The sequence below is a fragment of the Cetorhinus maximus genome, chromosome 26 (assembly GCF_964194155.1).
Source record: "Cetorhinus maximus chromosome 26, sCetMax3.hap1.1, whole genome shotgun sequence".
In the NCBI taxonomy this organism is placed as follows: Eukaryota; Metazoa; Chordata; class Chondrichthyes; order Lamniformes; family Cetorhinidae; genus Cetorhinus; species Cetorhinus maximus.
In genome coordinates this window covers 9,974,232-10,002,054 of record NC_135904.1, presented here as the reverse complement: position 1 = coordinate 10,002,054, position 27,823 = coordinate 9,974,232, and the positions used below count along the sequence as shown (strand labels likewise).

The 27,823-nt window shown below is 45.8% G+C and overlaps 1 long non-coding RNA gene across 1 annotated transcript; it reads left to right on the top strand.

Moving 5' to 3' along the window:
• The first annotated feature begins 82 nt into the window (after positions 1–82).
• LOC144668169 (uncharacterized) lies at positions 83–22,084 on the top strand. Its single transcript, XR_013573433.1, has 3 exons — positions 83–135; positions 1,484–1,653; positions 21,756–22,084. It is a non-coding gene; the product is annotated as an uncharacterized LOC144668169 (long non-coding RNA).
• Positions 22,085–27,823: the final 5,739 nt, after the last annotated feature.

Here is a 27,823-nt window from a genome sequence, read left to right as displayed (position 1 = left end):
GGAATATGTTCAGTTCATGACGAGAAATACAGGTGTGGCTGCACAGGAATTACGTCTGACAATCTGCCTCCTGACTGTGTTTACCCTTGTCTCCCTGCTGGAGCTGGTATTGGAAGGTGCAGCATTAAATGGTGAGTGGGCAGATTAAATCGTTATCAGCGTCAGACGCACAGTCTCCCACACAGACTGGATGATCCGGGCCAGCGTATCCTTATGTGGCTAGGTGTCAAATTTCATTTATAATGTTCCTGTGAAGTACCTTATGATGTTAAAGGTGCTACACAAATATAAGATGCTGTTGTTAAATATGCAAATAGGGGGCTTATCACCTGGGTTGAGGCACCCACTGCAAGACTGGGCTGCCCCAAGGTAGCTTCACTCCGGAAAATCCAGGCCTACTTGCCATCCAAAGGCCACAACCAACAAGGTGTTCAAAATGTTTTTATGGGAATTTATTTTCAAACTGCTGCTGGCCTCTGCCCCCTTCTATCCTCCTAATTGTCACTACTACCTCCCCTCTGTCCACTGTTTCTTGCCCAAACCAATTGCCAGTATTCCAGGCCGTCCCTCTGTATCACCTATCTGAGGGCCACAGCGCCCACTGCAGTGACTTGATCTTCAATCCTGTTTCTCCAGTGAGCAGCCTGAAGCTGGTAATGAGGGCCCAGGCTTCAGTACCGAGTGCATCTTGGGCCTTACCTCACAGCATGTCCAGAAATGGCCATGCCCAAATTTTTATAGTTTTGCAGGTGTGCTGTCTTTCAAACGAGATGTTAAACCCAAGTCCCTTATCAGGCAAAAGACCCCATGACACTTTTTTTCATAATTTAATCATGGGATGGGAGCATCGCCCGCATTTAAACCCAGTGTTTGTTGCCCACCCCTAACTGTCCTCAAGAAGGTGGTGGTGAGCCACCTTCTTGAACTGCTGCAGTCCCTGTGGTGTAAGGTACATCCACAGTGCTGTTAGGGAGGGAGTTACAGGTCTTTGACCCAGCCACAATGAAACACTGCAATATATTTCGAAGTCAGGATGGTGAGTAGTTTGGGGAACTTGGTGGTGTTCCCATGCATCTGCTGCCCTTGCCCTTCTAGCTGGTAGAAGTAATGGGTTTGAAAGGTTTTACTGAAGGAGGCTTGGCAAGTTAAAGATAAGTAAGATTTTCCTTTGTGTCCTGGCCAACACATATCCCTCAACCAACACCACTAAACACATTGCTGGACGTAGGACTTGGCTGTCCACAAATTGGCTGCCATGGTTCCTACATTCCAACAGTGACTGCACTGTGAAAACAATTCATTGGCTGCAAAGCACACTGGTGCATCCTGAGGTAGTGAAAGGCACTATATAAATGCAAGCCTTTCTTTTTAAAGGGGGTTTATGCAACCTTTCTAGTTCTCACCCACTAGCTATGCGTGAGTGTTATCTAGTTGAAGCAGTGTAGAGCTGGAACACTGGCTGAATATTTCTTTTTACATGTAGGACTACTGGGGGAAACCCTCATCTCTGAATCGGGAAGTTATGGAGTGAAGCACCACTACAGCACTTGAGCACATAATTCAAGCTGCTCATTAACTTCGTTGGCTGCCTGTGGGATTTTGCTGTGTGAAAACCGTAGCCCTGCTAGTAATATGCTAGGAACGTAGGAACAGGTAAAGGCCATTCGGCCCTTCGATTCAGTTTCTGCCGTTAAATTAGATCACTGTTTATCTGTAACTCAATTCCATTTACCCGCTTTGGTTCCATATCACTTAACACCTTTACCTAACATAAATCGATCACAGGCACATCCAAAAGAATTGTGTGCTTTTTGTTTTCTTTCAACACCTTCATCCATTAGTTTTAAAAATATTGGAGATGAGGGGGAAAGGTTGCTGTCCGACTGCATGGTTGGAAGCAAGAGGTCATGTGATGAAACCTCCAGGAATACACCCGAGCAGAGTTGGCAACCCTAAGACAGGGAAATACTTTAAAAGCGCAAAGGACGCACAAGGAAAACACTACTCCAAAAATAAAGCTTAGCTTACAGCTTCACAGGCTAGAGTTTGCCTACAACAGAGCCTGTGCTGTCAGACTCAATTTAATGATCCTCATCTGCAGTCCTTTAGTTAAGGTTTCTGAGTTATCTGTCAGCTTGTCTGTCCATGTAAGGCAGCCTGCTAGAAGGGAAATATAGATTTCTGTCAACACTTTCAAGCAGATTTGCACACTTGGAAATGGCAGACTGAAACCAGAATCACACCAATTGCTGGACATAGCCATTCTCAGCAGATCCTTCCTGAAATCGCACATGAATGATCAAATATGCTGAATGCGTGAGATTTATGACTCAGCCATCCTCTGTTGCTTTTAAGGTTGTTTTACACTCTGTAAACTTCAGATCCAGTAAAGCTCTGTTGCCTATATCTTAACTCGCACCAAGTCCTGTTCACTCATCGTCCCTGTGCACACTGACCTGCAATGGCTCCTAGTTCAGCAACACCCAATTTCAAAATTCTTATCCTTGTTGTTTAAATCCCTGCCCTATCTCCGTAAACCCCTCCAGCCCTAGAGCCCTCCAAGGTCTCTGCGTTCCTCCAATTCTTGTGCATCCCCTTTGCTCCACCATTGGCAGCCTTGTCTTCAGCTGTCCAGGCCCTATGCAATGAAATTCGCTCTTTGAACCTCTTCACCTCTCTCACCTGCTTGAAGGCACACCCTAAAACCTAGCTCACCTGTCCAAATGTCTCCTTCATTAGCCCAGTGCCAATTTCTTGTCTGCTTACCCTCCTGTAAAGCACCCTGGAATGCTTTGCAAAGCTGATGACACTATAAAGATGCAAGTAGTTGTTCATAGAATTATACAGCACAGTAGGAGCTCATTTGGCCCACCATGTCTGTGTCAGCTCTTTGAATGAGCTTTCCAAATAGTCCCACTTGCCTGCACATTCCCCATTGCAGTTGTTGCCTGGTCATTTCTTCTGTTTTTAAATCCTCCTTTCTTGACACCGATTCACTTGATTCACACCGATGTGTGGTACCACTGGCACTGCCAAACCTCCCGCTACCTTCATGTAAGAGCCAAGGCATTGAACACTAACAGGCTTTTTAACACTGGCAATGGGGGGCAGTGGGGAGCAGTGGCAATGTAGAAAATTCAGATTCTGCCATCACCTGCAATCCACTTGCAGCCTCCAACCAACCCCTCCCCTTCCCCACTCTTCATCGAGACTCACACACCCTGCTTGCAATCTTCCCTTTAAAAAGATTGTCCTTTATATAGCACCTTTCACAACCTCAGAATGTTGCAAATTGCTTTCCAACCAATGGAGTATGTTTGAAGTGTAGTCGCTCTTGTAATGTAGGAAATGTAGCAGCCAATTTGCACACAGCAAGCTCCCACAAACAGCAATGTGATAATGAGCAGATGATCTGTTTTAATGACAATTGATGGATAAATATTGACCAAGACACCAGGATGAACCCCCCTGCTCATTGAAACAGGGATCCTTACAATTGCCAGCAAGTGCAGGCATGACCTCTGTTTAACGTCTCATCCGAAAGATGGCACCTCTGACAGTGAGGCTGCTATCAATACCTCCAAATGGATAAAATGGTCAAGTTTGAGGAGGATTGAGTATATATGAGTATTGAGATCAATTCTCAAGGACAGCATCAATTATTCATTTTTTATTTACAAATTCAAAAATGTAATTAGCCACTTCTGTATTGCCAATTAGCCATATGTAGATGGTGCTAATACGTTGGACAGCTCAGCGCTATCTCAATGCCCTCTGAACTGTACTTAATTCCTCATGCAACAGATTGGAAGCCAGTCCATGGACCAGTGACACTGGATACTGAGGGGAAGCCATTATGTTTGATGTGGTCATAACCTTTGAGATGAGGCGGCGCCTCCATGTACTAAGTGGGGTGGCCTGTGCCTCCATCAGATAGCTCCAATACAACATGTGCTGGTTGGCATGGATTGTAGATGAGTAGAGGGCAATACGAAGTGAAACCCCTTGAGGAAGATCTGGGAGGTGAAGAAGTCTGGCGTAATTCAACCATCACTTAGGAACATAGGAACAGGAGGAGGCCATTTGCCCTCTTGAGCCTGTCCTGCCATTCACTGAGGTCATGGCTGATCTGTATCCTAATTCCACTTACCCGCCATTGATCTGTAACTGTTAATAACCTTACTCAACAAAAATCTAGCAATCACAGTTTTGAGATTTTCAGTTGACAGCTAGCCCCTGACTAGCCTAACTCTAACTTTAAGCATAAGCTCCCTTGTTCTGAGTATTCTCTCTATCTGCCCTTTACCTTTAATGAAAGGCGTCAGCATGAAAGCAAGGCTGAACTCAAAGGAAGGAACGTGCAAAGCCCAGGGTTGCCAACCCCTCCAGGATTGCCTGGAATCTCCGGGAGTTGAAGATTAATCTCCAGGACACTACAGCAAACAAAATCACAAAGAGAAAAGAAAAATCGTAGGGACATTTTTTTTTTAAATCTGTGCTTTTTTTTCCAATTTCATTGAGGGTGGCTGTTCATTAGTTATATAAAAAAAATTCGGAGATAGGAACGTAGACTGGTTGTCTGAGTGGGATGGCTGGAGACAGGGGGGGGGTCATGTGAGAAAACCTCCAGGAATATGTCCAACCAGAATTGGCAACACTAACCAAAGCAAGTGGTAGCATAATTAATGTGTTTGACAATTCTCACAAGAATGAGCCCACAGCAAAATGCTCAGACTGTCTGACAAAGCTGGGAATCAATGGCCTGAACATTTATCCTTTTTGTTAAATTACAACAGCACAGTCCAGTTTAACTGGAATTGTTACTTGTCACATTTCCTTACTATAATTATAAATTAACACCCATGGCTATAGATATCTCTGGGAATCACTGCAGGAGAATTATAGAATTATGGAATCTTACAGCACGGACGTAGGCCATTCAGCCCATCATGCCTTTGCTGGCTCTTTGACAGAGCTATCCAATTAGCCCCATTCTCTTGTTCTTTCCCCATGGCCCAGCACTTTTTTTCCCCCCATTTCAAGTATTTATCCAATTCCCCTCCGAGAACTTTTCATTGAATCTGCTCCCACCACCTTTTCTGGTAGTGTATTCCAGATCACAACAACTCGCTGCATTATATAAAAAAAAACCTTCTCATCTTTTATGCTTCTTTTATGTTAAATCTACATGTCTCCTGATACAATCACTGTATTAATGTATAATATTTTTCAATACTTTGCTAACAATATATTTAACTAAGAGAGCAAAATAAGCAGGTCGTCTTCAGTTTGTGCGACTTCATTAGAGGGTACGGCTTTCAGGGTGCCCATCACTTTAAGATGCTAAGCGTGGGATGTTCAGTTGCGATGTGTAGTCCTGTTGCCTGACCTCACACCAGCAACAGCAGCAGAATTAAAAGTGGCATGTTGTGCACATTGCCTGGGCTACAAGAATCAACCAGGTGGAGTTAATTTTCTCTCCCGCTCTTTCTTTTCACTTTCCCTCCATTCCATTTAATAAATAGTGGGCGGGATCGTCCCAGATTTGCACCAAGTGCGGTAGCGGGCATGAAAAAATGTCGTTTTACCCGCCGGCCGCAATGGTGGGTTTTCGTGCCTTAACGTCTCCTTCCCGGCGCAAAAACCCACCTCATTAATAACGTCTTCATGGGAAACACTCCGGATCGCGGGCGGGCGGGCTTGGATTTGTCCACCGCACTGTGACCTCCTTACTCTTGGCGCCGTATTTAAAGCACACCAGAACGTAGCCTACGTCATGTCTACGGGTCAGGGCTGCCCCAGGAGACAGATGGCCCCGAAAGCAAAGAAGATGGCAGCCCCCAAATTTAGTGACGCCTCTCTGGGGTGCCTGCTGGGTGCAGTGGAACCCCACCACAAGGTCCTCTACCCCCACTCTGGCCGCAGGAGGTCCACCAGAGTCACCAATTCAGCCTAGCAGGCAGTGGCAGCAGCGGTCAGTGCCACTGGAGCACAGAGGAGGTCAGCCATCCAGTGCAGGAAGAGGGTGAATACTCTCATCCGTTCCGCCAGGGTAAGTCAACCACCTCATCACTCTCAACTCTCACACTCACAAACCCATCACACATCCACAGGGATCTCACACCTCAAGGGGCAACACCACTAACTCTCACACACACCCTCACATCTCCATCAGGCTCATATCCTCTGGAACTCACGTCCTCATCCCATCCATGGCTCCGCTCACCACACAAACATTCCACCCAGTGCCATGTGTCCTGCTCACACTCTCTCCATCTGTTTTCATACAGGAGAATCTGACTCACAGAGATCCCAGGCCGTGGGTGGAATGGCCCACATTAGGCCCCTCACTCATTTTGAGGAGTGCGCTATCGCACTGACTGATGAGGACATGGACCGTGCCTGAGGTGACAGTGAGGTCGGCGGCAAAAACCCTCGTGAGGATTCTACATCACATCATCCCTCTCTTGGCGCAACTGTGAGTGCTCTCTCTCCTGTTTTTGATTCTGCTGCCATACACTAATTATCTCTACTTTGGTTCTCAGGCAGCTCTGCCAAGTGACCGATGCCCTCAGCCTGCCAGTCCCTCAGCTCCGTCCCAGCCCTCACCTCCAGCCAAGAGGACACCTCCTCCATTGAAGAGCTGGAAATAAGCAGCTCGGAATACCCATCACAGCGCTTACCCACACCCTCCACCAGCTCAGACACACATGCTTCGGGGGAGGTGATGCCATAGTGATATTGTTGCTGGATTAGTATTCTAGAGACCCAGGGTAATGCTCTGGGGACTCAGGTTTAAATACCACCATGGCACATGGTGGAATTTGAATTCAATAAAAATCTGGAATTAAAAGCCTAATGATGGCCATAAAACTATTGTTGATTGTTGTAAAAACCCATCTGGTTCACTAATGTCCCTTAGAGAAAGAAACATGTTGTCCTTACCTGGTCTGGCCTACATATGACTCCAGATCCACAGCCAATGTGGTTGACTCTTAAATGCCCTCTTAACAATTAGGGCTGGGCCATAAATGCTGGCCTAGGCAGCAATGCCCACATCCCATGAATGAATGAATATTAAAATAAAATGCAGCAACCAATTCGCTCACAGGAAGCTCCAACAAACAGCATTGAAATAAATGACTAAATAATCTGTTTTGGTAATTTTGGTTGTGGGATAAATATTGGCCAGGTCACCAGGCAGAACTTTCCTGCTCTTCAAAATAGTGCCATGGGGCCTTCTCAATCCACCTGAGGGGGTACTCAGGGCCTCAGTTTAACATCTCACCTCAAAAGATGGCACCTCCAACAGTGCAGCACTCCCTCAGTATGGTCCCTGCCTTGCAGCAGAGGCATCATGAAGGTAGTTTCTACAACATCAGGTACAATGAAAATGGACCTAGTGACACAGCTTTGAAGAGTCTACTCATACCCCCACTGAATGCAGGAGTTGCATGCATGAGTTTGCGATCCATTGCCCTCGATCCTGCCTCAGGATCGTATCATTGCCACCATCTCTCCTGTATTATGTCACTCTCCAATGCAAAAGAGAGAGTGGTAGAGAGGGGGACAGAGAGAGAGGAGTAGAGTGAGAGAGTGGAAGAATGAGGAGTGGGGGGGTAGAGAGAGAGCCCACAGAGAGGGGGATGAGAGAAAAGGGGGAGTAAGAGAGGGGAATGAGAGAAAGGGGGAGAGAATCAAAATTTGGTTTGGAGAGGGAAAAAGGGATGTGAGAACATGGGAGAGAGGGAGGTGGAGAGAAGGAATGAAGGGGAGAAAAAGAGCAATAAAAACACTGACCCAGACAGGTTGGTGAAAAAGACAATGGCCAGAATCGTCTGGACCTGTTGGTGTTGGGCGTCATGGTGGGCGGGGGGGACGTTATGGCGAGAAAGCCAAAAATGGGTTTCATGCTGATGTGAAAACACAGCGGGATCATCCGAAGTTTTCTGTGATGACGCGGAATGCAAATCCTGCTGGAGGCTGGCATGAACCCGATTTGCTTCCCATTTGCTTTGACCGGAATTGATTTACCGTTACACCAGCCGGAAAACACTCCAGCCCCAAACACGTCTGGACAAGTGTGACGTTCAGAAGTCAGGACTCACCGTTAGGGCCTTGCTCAGGTCACAGACATCAGAGGAGGAGAAGATGCTGGAGCCCTACAGCTACTGGACCCTGGAGTAACACGTACATCGCCTGCTGGGTGGGTTCTCATGGGCATGACTCCACCACGAAGCAGCTCACGGAAGGTGGGAAGTCTCCGCTGATCCTTTGGGTCTGCTTCAGAACATCACGGTCTTGGCAATGGGCAGCTATGGTTGATCGGCGAGACGAGGTGCAGAGAGGAAGGTCCAGCTGTGAGTGGGAGAGGAAGGTGTCCTGGGGGGAGTTGAGGTTGAGAGGGGAGGGACGGCACTGGTAAGGTTGGAAGAGGGGGGATGAAGGTGTCGGGGGGGGTGAGGTTGGGAGGGTGGAGGAGCTAGTACGGGGAGAGGGGGGCGTAATGGGAGAAAATGCAGCAAGTGGGGAGGTAGGTGTAAGAGGGGGAATTTGGAGAGGTGAAGGTGTACTGGGGACGAGGGAGTTTGCAGGGGAAGGTGTCCAGGGGGAGGAGGGAGTAAAAGTGGAGCAGGGAGTAAGTGCTGGGGGAGATGTCCAGGTGAACATGCAAGGGAGGGGTCTGTGGAGTCAATGATTGCCTCCTGGGGAGCAAACTGAGGGTGGGTTGGTAGGAGGGGATGGTGAGTATGAGAGGGCGCAGAGGGAGCCAGTAGGGTGGGAGGGTAAGGGTTCATCGGTAGCAGTAGAAGGGGCGGCAAGGGTAGTTGGTGGCGACTTGGAGGCAGACACGGACCCTGGGGGTGGAAAGGAGGAGGTTGGGGAGGTCAATGTGGATGGGGGTGAGATTCTCAGGAAGGTAGGGAACGTGTGTGTTCACCTGGACATCCTGGAATGACAAGTGTTCAAGTTGGTAGGTGACAGTGGGGAGATGGAAGGTGCTGCCAGGGGGTTGACAGTGATGGGGGAAAGGACATGGGCAACTGGGAGTGGGGAAAGGAGGGGGGAGCTAACAGTATGCTTCACTACTACCATGGTTGTCGAAATCGAAAGTCAGATCAGCTCAGATGGGCAACTGAAAGAGAACCCCATCAGGCAGCACTGAAAATGCTCGGGACAGTAAGGAACATGATGGTTGAAGTCTCCACATGCATGGGAGAGCGTTTGCATGAGGCTTTGAAAGGCACTGCCACACACACACTTCTCCCTCCAGAATCACTCTAGTCTGGCTGTGTGCACCTTAACTGCTATTGGGAGATGGGGGAAGGACTCGGGAAGCTTGTCAATGAAGCTGAAAGACAACATTACACATTATTCAGTGAAAGTGAATATATTTTCAGTTTATAAAGTGACAAACTGTGTTCTCCCATGCAACCCCTTGTGATCAGAAATTCTTTACTTTTCTAGGCCTACCACTTCTTCTAGGTGCTGCCCTGACATCCGCAGCAGGGGTGGAATCAGCCTGTGCAATGGCTGACCCTGTTGCCTCTTGAAGACTTCGGCGTGTGTCCTCTGGAGAGCCGAGGCATTGAGGCCCCAGCTTGCTTTGACTGTCCTCCTGTGGGCCAGCTGCTCCTTCTGCGGTGACAGAGGATGAGGTTGAGGGAATCACAGGCAAAGGGTACTTGGAGGGAGCAGACAGTCTCTGAGATCCCTGAGTGGATGACCCAGGGGTATCCAGCTACTGCTCTTCCTCCCTTTGGGTGCCCGAGGGCCCTGACCTGACACCTTGAGGGGAAGGAGAACCAGGAGGGACATCGAGGTGCTCCGTTTCCCTCTTGTGTTGCCACTGCAGGAACTCACCCATGGTCACTGCAATGGAGTGCAGGCCTGCACGCATCTCCGCATTCTGCTGGACCAGGGTCTCCATGGCATCCACTATCCTTCCTATGGAGACCCCCATGCGTGCACATGTGGGCAGCACATCATCAGAGAGCAGGCGGACGCGCTCCTCCGACTCCCGTGCCACTGTGTTGAGGGCTTCCAACAGCTCTGCGTCATGTTCCCCCACCTTCTGCTGTCTCTTCATAGTGAGTTGGAAGGCCGAATCCAGAGGCTCGTCATCTGACTTGGACCTCACAGCGTTACAAAAGTGACTGCACTTGGCAGTAAGGTTTCTGGTGATGTTTTGCAGCTATATGATGGCAAATCATTTATTTGTATCAAAAAATGAATTTGAAGAGGAAATCGTGGGCATTGCAGAGTGAATTTCCCAATCGGTGCACCAATGATCAGGACTCTCCACCGGAACACCAAATCGGAAAATTACCCCAAAGGCTCAGCCTTTCCTTTACGAACAGGATAAACAAGGAGTTAACTAGATCCAAATTAACTCCTCATCACTGCCCCTGCAAAACAGGATGTTTTCATTTGACGTTCTGCCGCAAACTGACATCTCTTGTCTATTTGTCACAACATGGTCACTGTATCACTGTCTGATCCAGTTTTTGGCATCGCTGAGAATTATGTAAACCAAATTCTGGTTTAAGCGAAACCACAGAGACTAGTCTATACACCACCATTAACTGGACCCCTCCTTATAATACTCTTATAAGAATACTGTGCTATAGGATGTGCAACAATAGTCTGTTTTGTCTGTTTTATTAAGTAGATCCACAAACAATGCATGCTACATCAAAGAGTCATATTATGAATGATTCCTGGAACCATTTGTACAGGAAACAAGGTGAACTTCTCATGTGTGCTTTTATCTACTGCCCTTTGTTACCATTTCTCTCCTCCTCCCAAAACCAGCTTTAATACAAGCAAGTTGATAGTGGCAGCCATGTAGCGTGCAGTTGGCCAATCAGAGATCCATGTAGCGTGCAGTTGGCCAATCAGAGATCCATGTAATGTGCAGTTGGCCAATCAGAGATCCATGTAATGTGCAGTTGGCCAATCAGAGATCCATGCAGTGTGCAACTGGCCAATCAGAGATCCATGTAATGTGCAGTTGGCCAATCAGAGATCCATGCAGTGTGCAGCTGACCAATCAGAGGTCCATGCAGTGTGCAGCTGGCCAAACTCAATTTCTCCAGCAACCTGAGCACAAGATCTAAACTGACACTCCCAGTGCAGTACTGAGGGAGTTGACCAGGACACCAGGAGAACCCCTTTGCCTTTGAATAGCACCAAGGGATCTTCTAAGTTCAATTGCACAAGCAGAGAAAGCTTAACTGCTCATTGAAAACCAACGCCAGTCCACCAACAATTCACAACTCCATTCATACTGTCAGCCCAAAGGATATCTTGCAATCTTCAAGGAGGAGATTGAACCCACAACTTTCAAGATGAAAGACAATCTGCACAAACCAGGGGAGATGAACAGTGTTTGGTGGAACAGTGTAGAGGGAACTTTCTTCTGTGTTTCATTTCCTACTCTAAGTTGCCTGTGAATGTTTGGTGCTGACATTGGTCTGACAAATGGACTGTTTCTGTGCTGTAAATACTTTGGCCCAGATATTTCGGTCAGCGTTGATGCTGAGCTCGTTGACGCTACCTGCGAAGAGAAGTGAGTGAGTAGGTGAATGGGTGAGTGACTGAGTGGGTGAGTGGGCAGTCAAGTCAGTGGGGGTAGTCGGGTTGGGGGTAGTCGGGTTGGGGGTAATCTGGTTGGGTCAGGTCGGGCAGTAGTTGGGAGGTCGGGGGGTAGTCGGTTGGGTCGGGGGTAGTCAGCTGGTCTGGAGCTGGTTGGATGGTTGATGGGGGTAGTCAGGCGTTCAGGGGGTTGCTGGGTGGTCAGGTGGTGTAGTCAGATTGGGTCAGTAGTCAGATGGTCGGGGGCTGGGGGTAGTTGGGTCAGCTTAAAGGGGGGATTGGGGTCCTCAGTTAAGTTATGCTGGCTGATCACTGAGTTAGACCAGGTATTAAACTGTGTAACATTTCCAGGGTAAATATGCAGTTAAGTCCCTCATATCCAGCCCAAGTAACCACCTTAAACTCAGGGTCGGAGACATTTGTGGAGGATCCATGGGCAGCGGAAATCAGCCCATCGGAAGTTTAGACTTCCTGGTAATTACAGCACATGTCTGTGCGCCAGGACTTCCACAGCGTCCTGACAAACTGCTCCCAACCTAGGTTCCATCTCCTTAGATCATGAGGCCGGAATATTTGGCCTTTTTTTAATTGGTCTATTTCAGGGAAACCCCACTGTCTAACTTTCTCCTGTCTGAGAAACAACCTTTCACCCCTACTCTCTGTTTCCTGCGCTTTTTAAAGCAGCTTTTGTTCACAATAACAGTCTCCTTTTTACATCAAAGCAAAGTCAAGTGAAAGTGCAAAGCCTCCAGTGTATTGGACCTTGCTCCTTCCAGCGTCTGCTGTCATGGTGTGTCACGCTCATCTGTCTCACGCCACCCTCACACACCCATTGTGGCTCGTCTGCAACCGCTCTGTGACGTCCGTTATCCAACTATGCCAACGTCAACCCCTCTTTCTGCTGCTCTCCACTTTGCCCTCTAGAAGAGGTCTCTGTAGCTTTTTAGCTCTGATCAAATGGCCAAAACATTGACCTTTTCTTTTCCGGATCTCGCTTTTTAAGAGTTCTTTTTGCAGTTGCAATTTCAAGCACCTCTTTATTTGTCTTGTGGTCTATTGTCCAGCTTGTCTCGGATTGATTCAACAATGGTTAGATTTCGTTCTGGTGGAAAAGTCAGGGTGTAAATATTTGTCTGCCATTTACAAAGAAGATTCTGGAAGCTCAATCATTTCATTTGATGCCGTCAAGAGCCAGCTGATAGGAGGAACAACATGCATCTGTGCCCTGCCCACCTGCCATCCCTCCAAAAGAAAAATGTACCTTGTTTCATGATCTGCAGTCCACTTAAGTCTCAATGGAGATGGGGAATTGTCAGATTAAAGGTCTTTCTCTCCGCTTGTTCCTCAAGCCAAAAGGTTTGATGGACCCATTGAGCCTCACTGGCAGGACTACAAAGAAGGAGAGCGAACTATGTAACCCGAACTGACAACAAGGCAAAAAAAAGCAGATGAAATAGGTGCGGAGAGTGAAATCTCAACAATCCACCAAGTGTCAGGCTTCAAAGAGATCAGCAATTATGATATTTGGTGGCACAGATCAGTCATTTTTTAATCTATAAATCTTGCACGATTCATCAGTACTGAGCCTGTTTTTCCAGGTAACACGAAATAATAAAGTATAAATAGAACTAGGGCCTCAAAACTCGGCCTTGTGAAGATCGTAAGCTCCTTCCTTTCATATGCTACAGTGATAGAATGAGCACTGCGAATTATTTCAACACCCCGAGTAGCAGGATTCTTCAGAGTCATACGGACTCGAAACATTAACTCTGTTTCTCTCTCCACCGATGCTGCCAGACCTGCTGACTTTTTCCAGCATTTTCTGTTTTTATTCCAGATAAACCTCTCTTCTTGCTGCCGTGAGTTGGGGCAACTCTTGACCAAATTCCAGGTGGGCAGGTGTCCATGGAATGGGTTGGTAGAATTTGGAAGAAATTGGTAGTGGAATGGTAAACCAATTCACTGTTAGTAGGGCAGGGGAGCCTAGGGAATGAAACCATCACAGTGGAGTGCACTTCTGAAATTGAGTTTGAGGAACATTGGATCACGTTTGAGGGGAAAGCGAGTTCTTAGAATTGAAAATACATTTCATTACCTCAGTAACGTGGAAGACAGAAACAAAATACATTCTATTTGTCATTTCCCTGCCACATGATCCCTTGACATTTAAGTAAATTAATAGTTACATGTTATTAATTTCTTTGTGTGGTCTGGAAACACCTTCTGGCTCTTAATGCCTTTGTTGGGTTAAGGGGCAAGCAATGTCTCTGTTGATTAGACCTACGAACATACTAATTAGGAGCAGGAGTAGACCCCTCGGCCCCTCGAGCCTGCTCTGCCTTTCAATAAGACCATTGCCGATCTGATTTTAACTTCAACCCCACATTCCCACCCACCCCCGATAACCTTTCCCCTTGTTAATCAAGAATCTATCTAGCTCTGCTTAAAAAATATTCAAAGGCTCTGCTTCCACTGCCTTTTGAGGAAGAGAGTTCAAAGAGTTCCAAATGCTTCAAACGCAGTTACACCTTTCCTTAAATAAAGAGACCAATACTCTACACAGTACTCCAGATGTGGTCTCACTAGTGCCCTGTACAACTGAAGCATAACCTCCCAACTTTGTAATCAATTCTCCTCACAATAAATGATAACATTCTATTAGCTTTCCTAATTATCTGCTGTACCTGCATACTAACCTTTTGTGATTCATGCACTAGGACACCCAGATCCCTCTGAATTTCAGAGCTGTGCAATCTCTCACCATTTACATAATAAGCTTCTTTTTTATTCTTCCTGTCAAAATGAACAATTTCACATTTGCCCACATTACACTCCATTTGCCAGATCCTTGCCCACTCACCTAACCTGTCTATGTCACTTTCGAGCCTCCTTACATCCTCTTCACAATTTACTTTCCTAGCTATTTTTGTGCCATCAGCAAATTTAGCCACCATTCCTTCGGACCCATCACCCAAGTCATTTATATAAATTGTAAAAAGTTGAGGCCCCAGCACTGATCCCTGTAGCACACCACTCATCACATCCTGCCAACCAGAAAAAGGCCCATTTATGCCTACTCTCCGTTTCCTGTTAGCCAGCCAATCTTCTATCAATGCCAATATGTTACCCCTTATACCACGAGCTTCTATTTTCTGCAATATCCTTTGATGTGGCACCTTAACAAATGCCTTCTGGAAATCTAAGTACAGTACATCCGTCGGTTCCCCTTTATCCACAGCACATGTGACTCCTTCAAAGAACTCCAATAAATTGGTTAAACATGACTTCCCTTTTACAAAACCATGTTCACTCTGCCTGATTGCCTTGAATTTATCTAAGTGCCCTGCTATAACATCTTTAATAATAGCTTCTAACATTTTCCCTATGAGATGTTAAGCCAACTGGCCTGTAGTTTCCTGCTTTCTGTCTCCCTCCCTTTTTGAATAAAGGAGTTACATTTGCTATTTTCCAATCTAATGGAACCTTCCCCGAACCTAGGGAATTTTGAAAATTAAAACCAACGCATCAACTATCTCACTGGCCACTTCTTTCAAGACCTTAGGGTGAAGACCACCTGGACCTGGGGATTTATCAGGCCGCAGCCCCAACAATTTGCTCAGTACCACTTCCCTGGTGATTGTAATTTTCCTGAGTTCCTCCCTCCCTTCCATTTCCTGATTTACAGCTATTTCCGGGATGTTACTTGTGTCCTCGATAGTGAAGACATGTAGTTAGAATGGTTTATTCATAAGGACACATCCTCAATTTTAGGCAGATCACCAGGGATAGGCACCAAGACTCACTTCCCTCAGGACCTGAGCGAACGTTTGGTGAGCTTGTGTCCCTGAGTAATGTTCTCATGCTTCCAAGTGAAAAGTTGTGGATCAACAGGAATGAGGTTGGGCTACAGGGCAGCTACCCACTCTCAGACTAACACCACCCCCATGAGATCCATTTCATTGTATTATCTGTAATAAAATAGAAAACCCAAGGATGCGGAGAGCGTAGTTTTAGCTTTTTTTGTTAAACTGCATGTTACGACCGGGTGAGGGGGAATGAGCTGGCTCCCCTTTTTATTCAAACCCCACAAGTTGATGGCAACAAAGATTTGTTTAAAATTCTTTCCCTGTGGATACCTTTCCCCTACATCTATATAATATATTATATATGCATATATATATATATACACACACACACACACGCACGCCCGCACACACACCAGAAATGGAAGTTAAGAGTCCAAAGAAAAGTTACAAAGATAGACGGTGGTAAGTTGTGGCCGTTAAGTTGGGTGATTTTGGTGGAGCTGACTTTGGCAGTTTCGCAGTCCGTTGGAGATGCTTGCTGGCTTGTTCCCAGAGGGAGGGGTGACTTGGTTGTCTCCGCAGGGGTAACTGAAGAGGCTGTCCTTTTTTTTATGCTTGCTGCCTGCTAGACAACTTGCCTCCAGCAATACAGAGAGAGAGAGAGAAAGAGAGAGAGAGATCGCCTGCCTGCCTCTGCAGGGGGCACTGACTGGTGTTGCTTCTTGTTTCTTGCTTCAGTCACTGTCCCACACTGGTCTTCAGTCAGTTTTAACCCATTTTCTCTGTGCATTCCCAGGAGGGGAAATAGGCAAGTCTTGCGATCCACAGTCCATTTTGCTTTCATCTCAGAGCTTTTTTTGAACACATTCTGAGTATTCTGGATTTCTGACGTAACTTAGGAAACAGTCCATTGTCTCCGCAAACACAGGAAATTAACGTCAAGCCTTTTGCATTTTCCGTATCTTTCTTTCAAGTCCCTCCATTTGAAGTGGGTCTCAGCACCTCCTCAGGTACAAAATTCCATGTTCTCAGGACAGGTCTGTCAGTATAATCCACATCGGAATTTTCCAGAAAGTGGTCAATTTACAGTATCAGCCATCTTTTGATCAGTATCTTTACTTGTACTTCCTTTAAAAAAAACCACAGGTCTTCCTTAAGAAGCTCACTCTGCCCGCAGGTAGTTGGTGAGGCTGTCGCCCACTTTTGTGATACTGGAGAACCAAATGAAGGGTCAAAGTCCAAAGAGTTGGACATCTTCAATGGCCAGAGGATTAAGGTGAACAAAAGGTGAATCGAGAAATATTAATTGGGCAAGCTGGAATATTAATTGCCTGAAGATTGTTGGAGGAAGTGAAGGCTGAGGGAATGTACTCACACAGACAGATACAGCCGAGGTTGGCCTGAAATTCGGCTTGTCCATACATTCTAGGCAAAAGCTGCTGTGCTTAATGCCCTTTCACTGGCAGCTCACCCTTCAGGATGATCCAGTTTGAGGGTCAATTGCCTCACCAATAACATCAAGTAGGTCCAGGGAGGAGCAGGGCAGCATGAAGCAGGGGCAGGGATAGGGTAGATCATAGCTGGCTGGAATATTTTGGAGCCTGGAGGAAGACACTCTCTTGCTCCAGATTAATAAGCTGTAGAGGAAAAAAAATCTACCTGTTCGTTGACAGCTGCCTGTTAGAGCACAGCTCCTCCTGAAAATGGTACTGAGAAATGTCTGGAAGGCTCCTGAGGCAGGCGTTAGGCCCCTCATTAACATAGTCAATGGGCCTAATGCCTGTTTTGGACATCTGCTCAGGGCACCTAAAGATAGGCCCTATGAATTTAGCAGTGGAAACAGTGTCTGATTAGGTTGGCACAGGTTGTCCCACTGCTGAGCTGGTATGTTCTGCGCCCCTTTTAGACCCGCTGGACAGGCTCAATGAGCACCCATTTCTACCCCCATATTGTGACATTCCCACTTCTTTCAGGAATGCACCTCATCCCTTGACCCCAATGTTAGTGGCACATTCAGGGGCTACACAAGGGATGTCCCGTAGTTCCACGCAGGAGGTCGGTATGAGCAGTACACTAGAGGTCAGAGGGTGGGCTGTTGAGACTTGGGAAGCAATGTCAGAGGTCAGGTGAAGAGAAATTGCTTAGAGGGCTGGTCAGGAGAGGCTGTTTCCCCTGACTGGAGAGTTTAGAACATGAGGCATTCGTCTCAGGATAGGGGATCGGCCATTCGCACCAAGATAAGAAGAAATCTCTTCACTCGGATGGTTGTGAATCTTTGGTATTCTCCACTCCAGACTAGAGCTGTAGATGCTCAGCCATTCAGTTCATTCGAGACAGAGATCGATAGATTTTTGGACATTAAAGAAATCAAAGGATATGGGGATGGTAGAGTTGAAGTAGAAAATGAATGATGATCTTATTGACTGTTGGAGCAGGTTCGAGAGCTGTCCGGTCCATTCCAGCTCCAATATTCTTACGTTCTGGAGATTGAAAGTTATGGGTTAAGGTAAGAAACAGCAGAGGAGCTTTCCAATGTGTGATACTTACCTTAGGCGCTCTGGTTTAAACAGACACTCTCTGACCCTGGCAGGAGGCCCAGGTGAAAGTAATGCCCTGTTTAGATGTGGGTGTTTGATGCTTTAGAAAATCCAACGATCTGAGTCAAGGGGAGGGCCCACAAAGAGTAACAAGTCACTGTCAGTCTCCTTGTGGCAGCCTGTTTTATCTCAGCCAGCATTGATGGCAACTATGTTAATTTCAGCAGTGCTACGAGGCCTTTTATTTGTACTTTTTGCTGCAGGGCTCCATCTGTGAAGAGAACAAACAAAGAAGAGAGGGAGGAAAAGAAAGGGAAAATGTCACACAGACTCTGACTTGTCAAAGGATTGCCAGCTTCAGCCAAGCCTGTGGGCATTTGTCATCTGCCCTGGAGTCTCAGTATCGTTGGACTCTGCCCACACTTCTGCAGTCTGGCGACAGCCTGTCAATGCCTGGCGACTGTAGGTCTGCTGGTTTGACACAGAAAACAAGTGAGGCAGGGAGAGAGAGGGCGAGAATAAAAGCACGGGTTGTGTTAAGTCATGGATTTAAAGATTAAAATGGTGCAACAGACTGCCTACAGGCTGTTCTGATGGGTCAGCAGGTTTATCCAGTGACTGGTGAAAGCCTTACAGGCCCACGCTTGGTGTCTGGGCCCTACTGTTTGCAGCCAAGGTCAGGGTGGCAGTAAGGATGCTACAATCGGCGATAGAACCCGTGATTTAGGGAGGAAAAAAAAACCTTTTTATTAAAAGCATTTGTGGGAATGCAGGTATTGCCAGCTTTAGAGGGGGTGCAGAAATGTTTCACGAGAATGGTTCCAGGGACGAGGAACTTCAGTTACGTGGGTAGGTTGGAAAAGTTGGGACTGTTCTCCTCGGAGCAGAGAAGGTTGAGAGGAGATAGATAGAAGTGTTCAAAATCATGAGGGGGAAGGACAGGGTAGATAGAGAGAAACTGTTCCTATTGGTGGAGGGATCGAGGACCAGGGGGCACAGACTCAAGGTAATTGTCAAAAGAAGTAACAGCAACATGAGGAGAAGCTTTTTATTCAGCGAGTGGTTAGGGTCTGGAATGCACTGCCTGAGCAGTATGTTCAATCGTGGCTTTCAAAAGAGAATTGGATCATTATCCGAAGAGGAAAAATTTGCAGAGCTACAGGGAAAAGGCAGGGGAGTGGCACTAGGTGAATTGTTCTTACAGAGAACCAGCAAAGACATGACAGGCCGAATGGCCTCCTTCTATGCTGTAACCTTTCTAAGATTCTAGGAATGGCACTTTTAGCTCCATCACTAGTTGCCCTGATTGAGAGACTTCCTAGACCACCCCGGAGGGCAGTTAAGAATAAGCTACGTTGGTGCAGGATTGGTGTCACATATGGGCTCAGACCCAGTAAAGTAACTCACTGTGTAACACTGTTGCCTCTAAGCCAAAAGATTGTTAGTTCAAGACCCGCTCGAGAGATTTAAACACAAGTATCCAGGAAGATACTCACAGTGCAATACTGAGGGAGTGCTGCAATACTGGATGTGCCGTCTTTCAGTTGAGACATCAAACCAGGGCCCTGTGTGTCTTCCCTGATGGACATGAACGATCACATTGCATCATTTTGGAGAGGAGCAGAGGTGCTCTCTCTAGAATCCTGCCCAATATTTATCCCTTAATCAACATCACAGAAACAGATTACCCACTGATTATCGCGCTGCTGCTGTTTGTGGGAGCTTGCTGTGCGCAAATTTGTTGCTGCGTTTCCTACATTACAACAGCAGTCGCACTTCAAAAGGAGTTCATTGGTTGTAAAGTGCTTTGGGGGATCCTGAGGCTGTGAAAGGTGCTACATAAATGCAAGTCTTTCTTTTTAAAGGACATTAGTGAGCTAGTTGGTTTTTTTGCCACAATCCACAGCTTCATGGTCACTTTTTATTTAACTAATACCAGCTTTTTTTTTACTAATAATAGCATCACAACTACATGGTTAAGTTTTGCTGATTTTTTTTTTGTTTTCAGATTTTAAAAAAAGTTTCAAAGTATTTAAGTTCCAGGTGGGATTTGAACTCACATACACTGAATCCAGGCCTCCAGATTTACCAACCAAGTAACATAACCAACAATGTGCCAGGAATGTCACTTTACCCACTATTTAATTCCATTACCCATCTCCCTCGCAACCCCCAACCCCGCCCCCAACCCCCACCACTTTCCTTCGAATGGTGGTTGTCGGGCCAGGTGACCATCAAGTTCAACTGCGATGCCTGTGCAGTTGAATAGTCGGCGGGCTCACCGTTTTAGCCTGTACTTTCCGATATCCGAAGGAGAGAAGTAAAACGGAGAAGAAAGAATACTCTCCAGAAAACGTCTTAAAGAAAACAGGAATTGCTTACGGTAACTTTTACAAATCAGTTTAACGAGGCAGGGAGAAAGTATATGATCAGGGAGCCTCTTGTCACCAATCAAAACCGGCCCCCAGAGAGGGAATGTCAGACCACTGATGCATGGAGTATTCTGTCAAATGAATAATAAACAATGTTTTATAAAGTAATGAGCTGGTCTTGTCCAGATCAAATTGCCAACTTGGTTTCTCCTTACAGAGATTTGGGAGTGCTGAAGAATTTGTTATGAAATTAGAGTAATGCACAGTTATTCCAAATACACTCATGGTTGTTCAATTAGATGACAGAGCTGAAACAAAGGATCACTTAACTATATATACAATCAAGATCCCCGTATAGTTTGTCTTTGGGGAACACATCACAGGATCATTACAGATTACAGCCATAATCTCATTAAATGATTGATCAGGCTTGAAGGGCTGAATGGCCTCTTCCTTTTCCTATCGGAACATAGGAGCAGGGGTAGGCCATTCAGCCCATTGATCCTGCTCCGCCATTCAATCAGATCATGGCTGATCATCCACTTCAACACCTTTTTCCCACATTATCCCCAAATCCCTTTATGTCATTGATATGTTCCCAGATTCGGAGTTGTTCAGCTCCTCTTAGCTCAGCCAGCCAGGATGATGCTGCAGTCTCCCCATTATCGTCTACAATTGGTTCTTAACTAATTCCAGACTCTTTAATTATACGTAGGATCATAGGAATTGGAGGAGGCCGTTCAGCCCCTCAAGTCTGTTCCACCGTTCAATCAGATCAAGTCTTATCTGGGACCTTACTCCCTTTAGCTGTCATCACTTCATATCCCTTGATATCTTTACTCAACAAAAATCTACCAATCTCTGTATTGAAAGCTCCAATTGACCCCCAGGATCCACAGCTTTTCGGGGAAGTGAGTTCCAGATTTCCACTGCCCTTTATGTGATCAAGTGCTTTCTGATTTCACTCCCTGAGTTGCCTAGTTTGAATTTAAAGATAATGTCCCTTGTTCTTGACCTCCCCATCAGGGGAATAGGTTCTCTACAATACCTTATCAGGTTCTTTGATCATTCACGCCTCGATCAGATCACCCCTCAATCTATTAAATTCAAGGGAATACAAGTCAGGTTTATGCAACCCGTCCTCATAATTTAACCCAGCGCCAGTTTAGGCTGTATCCCCTCCAAGGCTTTCCTGATGTGCGGTGACCAGTCTGAATGCAGGAACTCTAGTGTGCTCGAAAATTATATCCAGCAGTCCACATCATGCACAGGTGTCCCTCTACAAAAATGATCAAACGTCATCCTAAATTCACTTTTAAGACACCTCTCAGAATCTATTCCCCAAACGTAACATCATTTAATTTTCTGGTTTTATCCTTTTCTATTCCATTTCCCGACATCTATTTTTCTATAATACCAACTCTCAGTTTTCTCCTTTTAAGGCTGAAGAGTTGGGATTTCTCCAACCTCGCTGACACCCCTATGGCTGGAGTGGAGTTGTGCTGGGATTTCTGTGGACCATGAAACCTTGCTAACCCTGAGCCCAGGAAAGCTGTTAGTGTGCTTTGCCTCTCTTTCCTACAGAACCCTGGCATTCACAGGATGAAGGATTCAACTACTCCAACCCCTCCATTTTTTAAAGGCACCAACTGTTGCTTGGACACAAGGGGGTGGTTAGGGATTGGCCATCAGTCTTCGTCTCCAGTAGTGAGTGTCAGCAGGCTCTTCAACCACACGAACCATCACAGCTCACCCAACCTTGACATATACTCTCCAGGAACAGAAACTCAGTTTTCTTCTCCCCCTCTTCCCTGATGCAGTGAAGGGTACTGAGGCCAGGCCAGCTATAGGGTCCTTGACCTCCCCGCGCCCTCCCCACGTCCCACTGCTAACCAAATGAAGAACAGTTTCAATCAATGTGCAACTTACACAGGGTTACAGAAAATATGGCACAGAAACAGGCCATTCATCCCAACCAGTCCATTGTGGTGTTTATGCTCCTGTTATGAAGATGTGCTTATGTCAAATATTGGACTTCTAAAAAGAAAGATTTTCTTTGAGACAGACTGAAGTGATTTCAAAACTACAGCAAGATGGCCAAATCTAATTACATCACTACATCAAAGACAACAAGTCTACGAATTCATTATAGACAATGGCTTCCCTGGGGATTTGTAAACAACCCTCTTCATGCCTTATCTATAGAGGCATCCACAGTATTCAACAATGGAAAATGAACCATTCAAAGGTTAATGTCTTGGACAAAGAACTTGATTCTTTTTCTAAGATAGCTCTCCAGATGAGCTAATCGAGTTATCAGTGGAAAATACAATTATTATTTTTGAAATACTGGCAGCTGGAGAGAAGTCTTGTGAGCAACCAAGCCTTTTGTGTGTATTTGAAGCACGTTCTAGGGGAACAACATCAACAGCAATCAAGTGAAGGGAAGCCTCCTGCTCTCTCTCTCTCCATCTATAAACTGAGCTCTGTCTGTTAAATTTTCTTGTGTCTTCATTGCTGCAGTAGACAGAGATTTTAAAAAGGAAAAATTCAATTTCACAGCAGCATCCAGGGAAGAAGAAAATACCAGCTACAATTTTAAACAGCTTTAACTCTGAAAGCAAGACATTGAATCCTATCGGCAGCTAGGCAAGACAGTTAGCTCTGAGCTGTGAGTTTCTTTAATTTTTTTCTGAACTCTAATTTGACCAAATCTACCCTCGCTCCTCTGTAATTTGTATCAGTGCCAGTGGTTTTCCAGTGCGTGTTTGTGGAAATTGGGATGTATTTTTATATTTTACCCGGGTGGGTTTTTAGTGTAATAAAACTAACCTCTTACTTTGTTAAACTCAAGAAAACTTGTCTAATTGGTTCTTTCATGATCACAGCATGTAAACAGTTAAACACTTGCAGAATTGGCAAGCAAACCCTTTAAAATTACAAACTCTGTTAGGATCAAACAGGGAGTGAGAAAAGAAGGGAACTTTCTCACCCGGTTGTAACAATCCAATCGAGCCTCCTCCCATCTTTCCTCATCTAAATCATCGTAACCCTCTATCCCCTTCTCTCTCATATGCTTGTCCAATTTCCCCTTAAATGCTTCTATATATTCACTTCAGCAACTCCCTGTGGTTGCAAGTTCCACATTCTTACCACTCTTTGGGTGACTAAGCGTCTCCTGAATTCTCTATTGCATTTCTTGGTGACTATCTTATATTGATGGCCTCTAGTCAGGCTCTTCCCCACAAAACCTGAAGAAGCTCCTTTGCATAAATACCATCAAATAGGTGATCACTTGAAAATAAGTGGGCAATATGATCATCAAGAGAAAAAGCACTTCAGAGAACACTATCAGCTGTCATTGCCTGTTCATCAGGAGAGGCACACAAGTTATTTGAGAAGTGTTTGGAAGGGGAGTTAACTGGACAATGGTGCCATTCACTCAAGGTATGTGTTACCCAGATAGGTGCTTCACAATTCACTTTGGCTCAAGAAGAGAGCAGGGCCCCATTGTACAGCTGTTTAAATTTACCCACCTCCTAGATCATTACAGGGATTCATTACATCCCCAGCAGAAGATGAAAAGAGAAAACGGTTTCAAATTGAGAAAGGAGACATTTGAAATGGCAGGTCGCTGAGATTAAAAGCGAGGACTCACCTGAGCCGAACACAGCCAAGTGGTGCTTGTAGAATGGACACTTCACTGTGTAACTCTTTTGAGTCAAAGAAAGATCTGCCTGTACCCCATTGCTCCTTCCCATGACAACCCAGTGTTGAAGACGTACACACACTCTCTTGCACACACAGTCCCCTCACAATCACTCACTCACACACTCTCATTCATACACCCTCACTCACACTCACACATACTCTCACACTCATGCACACATAGACACACAAACACAATTTTCTCCACTCCTCTCACCAGTGTACTAATTCTTGTTCGTGTTTGGTTCCATGGGGATGATTCAAAGGCTGGAAGTGAGCACCTTGGTGATGGATGGATTGTGCTATTTGAAGTTCAGCTCTGGGCTGAACAGAATGCCAAAGCTTCGAGTGACCAAGCCCAGGCTGAGCAAGCATATGAGGGAGGAACAAAACAAAAACAAAAATACCTGGAAAAACTCAGCAGGTCTGGCAGCATCTGTGGATAGGAGCACAGTTAACGTTTCGAGTCCGAATGACCCTTCAACAGAACTAAGTAAAATTAGAAGAGAGGTGAAATATAAGCTGGTTTAAGGGTGGGAGGGGAGGGGGTGGGGCGGGGGGGGTGGTGACATGAAGAGCTGGATAGAGGGCCAGTGATAGGTGGAGATAACCAAAAGTTGTCACAGACAAAAGGTCAAAGAGGTGTTGAAGGTGGTGATATTATCTAAAGGAATGTGCTAATTAAGGGTAGAAAGCAGGACGAGCAAGGTACAGATAGCCCTAGCAGGGATGGGGTGGGGAAAGGGATCGAAATAGGCTAAAAGGTAGAGATAAAACAATGGATGGAAATACACTTAAAAATAATGGAAGTAGGTAGGAAAAGAAAAATCTGTATAAATTATTGGAAAAAACAAAAAGGAGGGGGAAAATCAGAAAGGGGGTGGGGATGGAGGAGAGAGTTCATGATCTAAAATTGTTGAACTCAATATTCAGTCTGGAAGGCTGTAAAGTGCCTAGTCGGAAGATGAGGCGCTGTTCCTCCAGTTTGCGTTGAGCTTCACTGGAACATTGCAGCAAGCCAAGGACGGACATGTGGGCATGAGAGCAGGGTGAAGTGTTGAAATGGAAAGTGACAGGGGGGTCTGGGTAATGCTTGCGGACAGACCGTAAAGCAGTCACCCAGTCTGCGTTTGGTCTCTCCAATGTAGAGGAAACCGCATTGGGAGCAATGAATGCAGTAGACTAAGTTTCCTCTACATTGGAGAGACCAAACGCAGACTGGGTGACCGCTTTGCAGAACACCTTCAGTCTGTCTGCAAGCATTACCCAGACCTCCCTGTAGCTTGCCATTTCAACACTCCACCCTGCTCTCATGCCCACATGTCCATCCTTGGCTTGCTGCATTGTTCCAGTGAAGCTCAACGCAAACTGGAGGAACAGCACCTCATCTTCCGACTAGGCACTTTACAGCCTTCTGGACTGAATATTGAGTTCAACAATTTTAGATCATGTACTCTCTCCTCCATCCCCACCCCCTTTCCGATTTTACCCCTCCTTTTGGTTTTTTCCAATAATTTATATAGATTTTTCTTTTCCTACCTACTTCCATTATTTTTAAGTGTATTTCCATCCATTGTTTTATCTCTACCTTTTAGCCTATTTCGATCCCTTCCCCCCACCCCCTCTAGGGCTATCTGTACCTAGCTCGTCCTGCTTTCTACCCTTAATTAGCACATTCCTTTAGATAATATCACCACCTTCAACACCTCTTTGACCTTTTGTCTGTGACATCTTTTGGTTATCTCCACCTATCACTGGCCCTCTATCCAGCTCTTCTTGTCCCACCCCCCCCCCCTCAAACCAGCTTATATTTCACCTCTCTTCTATTTTTAATTAGGTCTGTTGAAGGGTCATTCGGACTCGAAACGTTAACTGTGTTCCTCTCCGCAGATGCTGCCAGACCTGCTGAGTTTTTCCAGGTATTTTTGTTTTTGTTTTGGATTTCCAGCATCCACAGTTTTTTGCTTTTATATGAGGGAGGAAGATTGGAGTCAGTGGCAAGAGAATGGAATTTAAGCTGGGAACCAAAAAGTTGACTTTGGTCTTCCAAACGTTTAGCTGGAGGACTTCTTTTTAAACTCCTTCGTGACTTAATGCCAGATGAGCTAACTGACAACATAGGATTGAACATAAGAACATAAAAAATAAAAATTGAATAAAAGCAGGAATGCTTTTCCTCAAGCCTGCTCCGCTATTCAATAAAATTATGGCTGATCCTGTAGCTCAACTCCACTTTCCCACCCTATCCCCATATCCCTTGATTCCCTTAGAGACCAAAAATCTATCCATCTCAGTAATGATAGCCTCAACTACTGAGCACCCACAGCTTTCTGGGTACAAAAATTCACAACCCCCTGAATGAAGACATTTCTTTTTTTATTCATTCACAGGATGTGGGCATCACTGGCTGGGCCAGCATTTATTGCCCATCCCTAGTTACCCTTGAGAAGGTGGTGGTGAGCTGCCTTCTTGAACCGCTGCAGTCCATGTGGTGTAGGTACACCCACAGCGCTGTTAGGAAGGGAGTTCCAGGATTTTGACCCAGTGACAGTGAAGGAACGGCGATATATTTCCAAGTCAGGATGGTGAGTGGCTTGGAGGGGAATTTCCAGGTCATGGCATTCCCATCTATCTGCTGCCCTTGTTCTCCTAGGTGGTAGTGGTCGTGGATTTGAAAAGTGCCATCGAAGGAGCCTTGGTGAATTCCTCTTAGTCTAACTGGTCATGGGAATCAAAAAAAATTGGTTTAGACTTGGGTGCCACCAGCCACCAGCAGACATATAGAGGTCTATTTTAACCATCAGAACCTGGGGGATGCCAGGCAGAGGGGTACAGCTGACAGGGCATTTGAGATTCAAGCCCTCATGTTAGCTGTTTGTGATAAAAAAAGGACCTTCCAAATGTTAATTCCTGTATGTGCCACACGTTTAATAGTTTTTAAAGAATTTGCTTGTCACTTTCCCCTTGATAATTTTCCTTAACCTTGAGCCCATCCGGAAAATTGACATTGCCAATATTTAGCAACATCATCTTCTCCCAACCCAGTTTTCCAATCTAACGATATTCCATAGCTGCTGGTACCAACATCCTGGAGTTCACACTCAGTCTTGGCTGCCAGCTCTGTTAATGCTGCCTATGTTGCTAGAATCACATGTTCATCTTAATACCTCATTCCCAAAGGGTTGCTGTGATCCTCCCAATATCACCTGGAAACCTTGTCAATGTTCTGTACAAAAGCTCACAATATTCTGCAACATTTTCTCCTCCAGCCCCACAACTCTCGGAGATCTCTGCGTTCCTCCAATTTTGAGCTCGTACACATCCCCAATTTCCATTGCCCAGTGGCAGACGTGCATGCTATTAGCCAACTAGGCCCTAAACTCTGGAATACCCTCCCTCCTCTTTACAGACGCGCCTTATAACTTACCTCTTTGGCCGAGTGTTTGATCACCTGTTGTATCTCTGTTGGGCTCTGTGTCAAATTTTGTCGAATGACACTCTTGTACCTCAATTATGGGTTAAACATCATGACTCACATATCTCTCTCTTCCTTGACAGGAGTCATGTTTATGACCGCCCTCTCCCATACAAACAAACATAACTCTCTCCAGTAGGCCTCGAACTCACAGCCCTTAGACTCAGGGGCAGGAGTACAATGCACTAAATGGCAACTGAAACTTTAGGCCACAGCTCTGATGGCTATCACCGCCCCCCTCCTCTAAACTAACAGGCAGTGGAAAGCCATAGCAATGCACTCAGCATTCACACGTAAACACTGCAAAGATTAAGCTCAAATGATTGA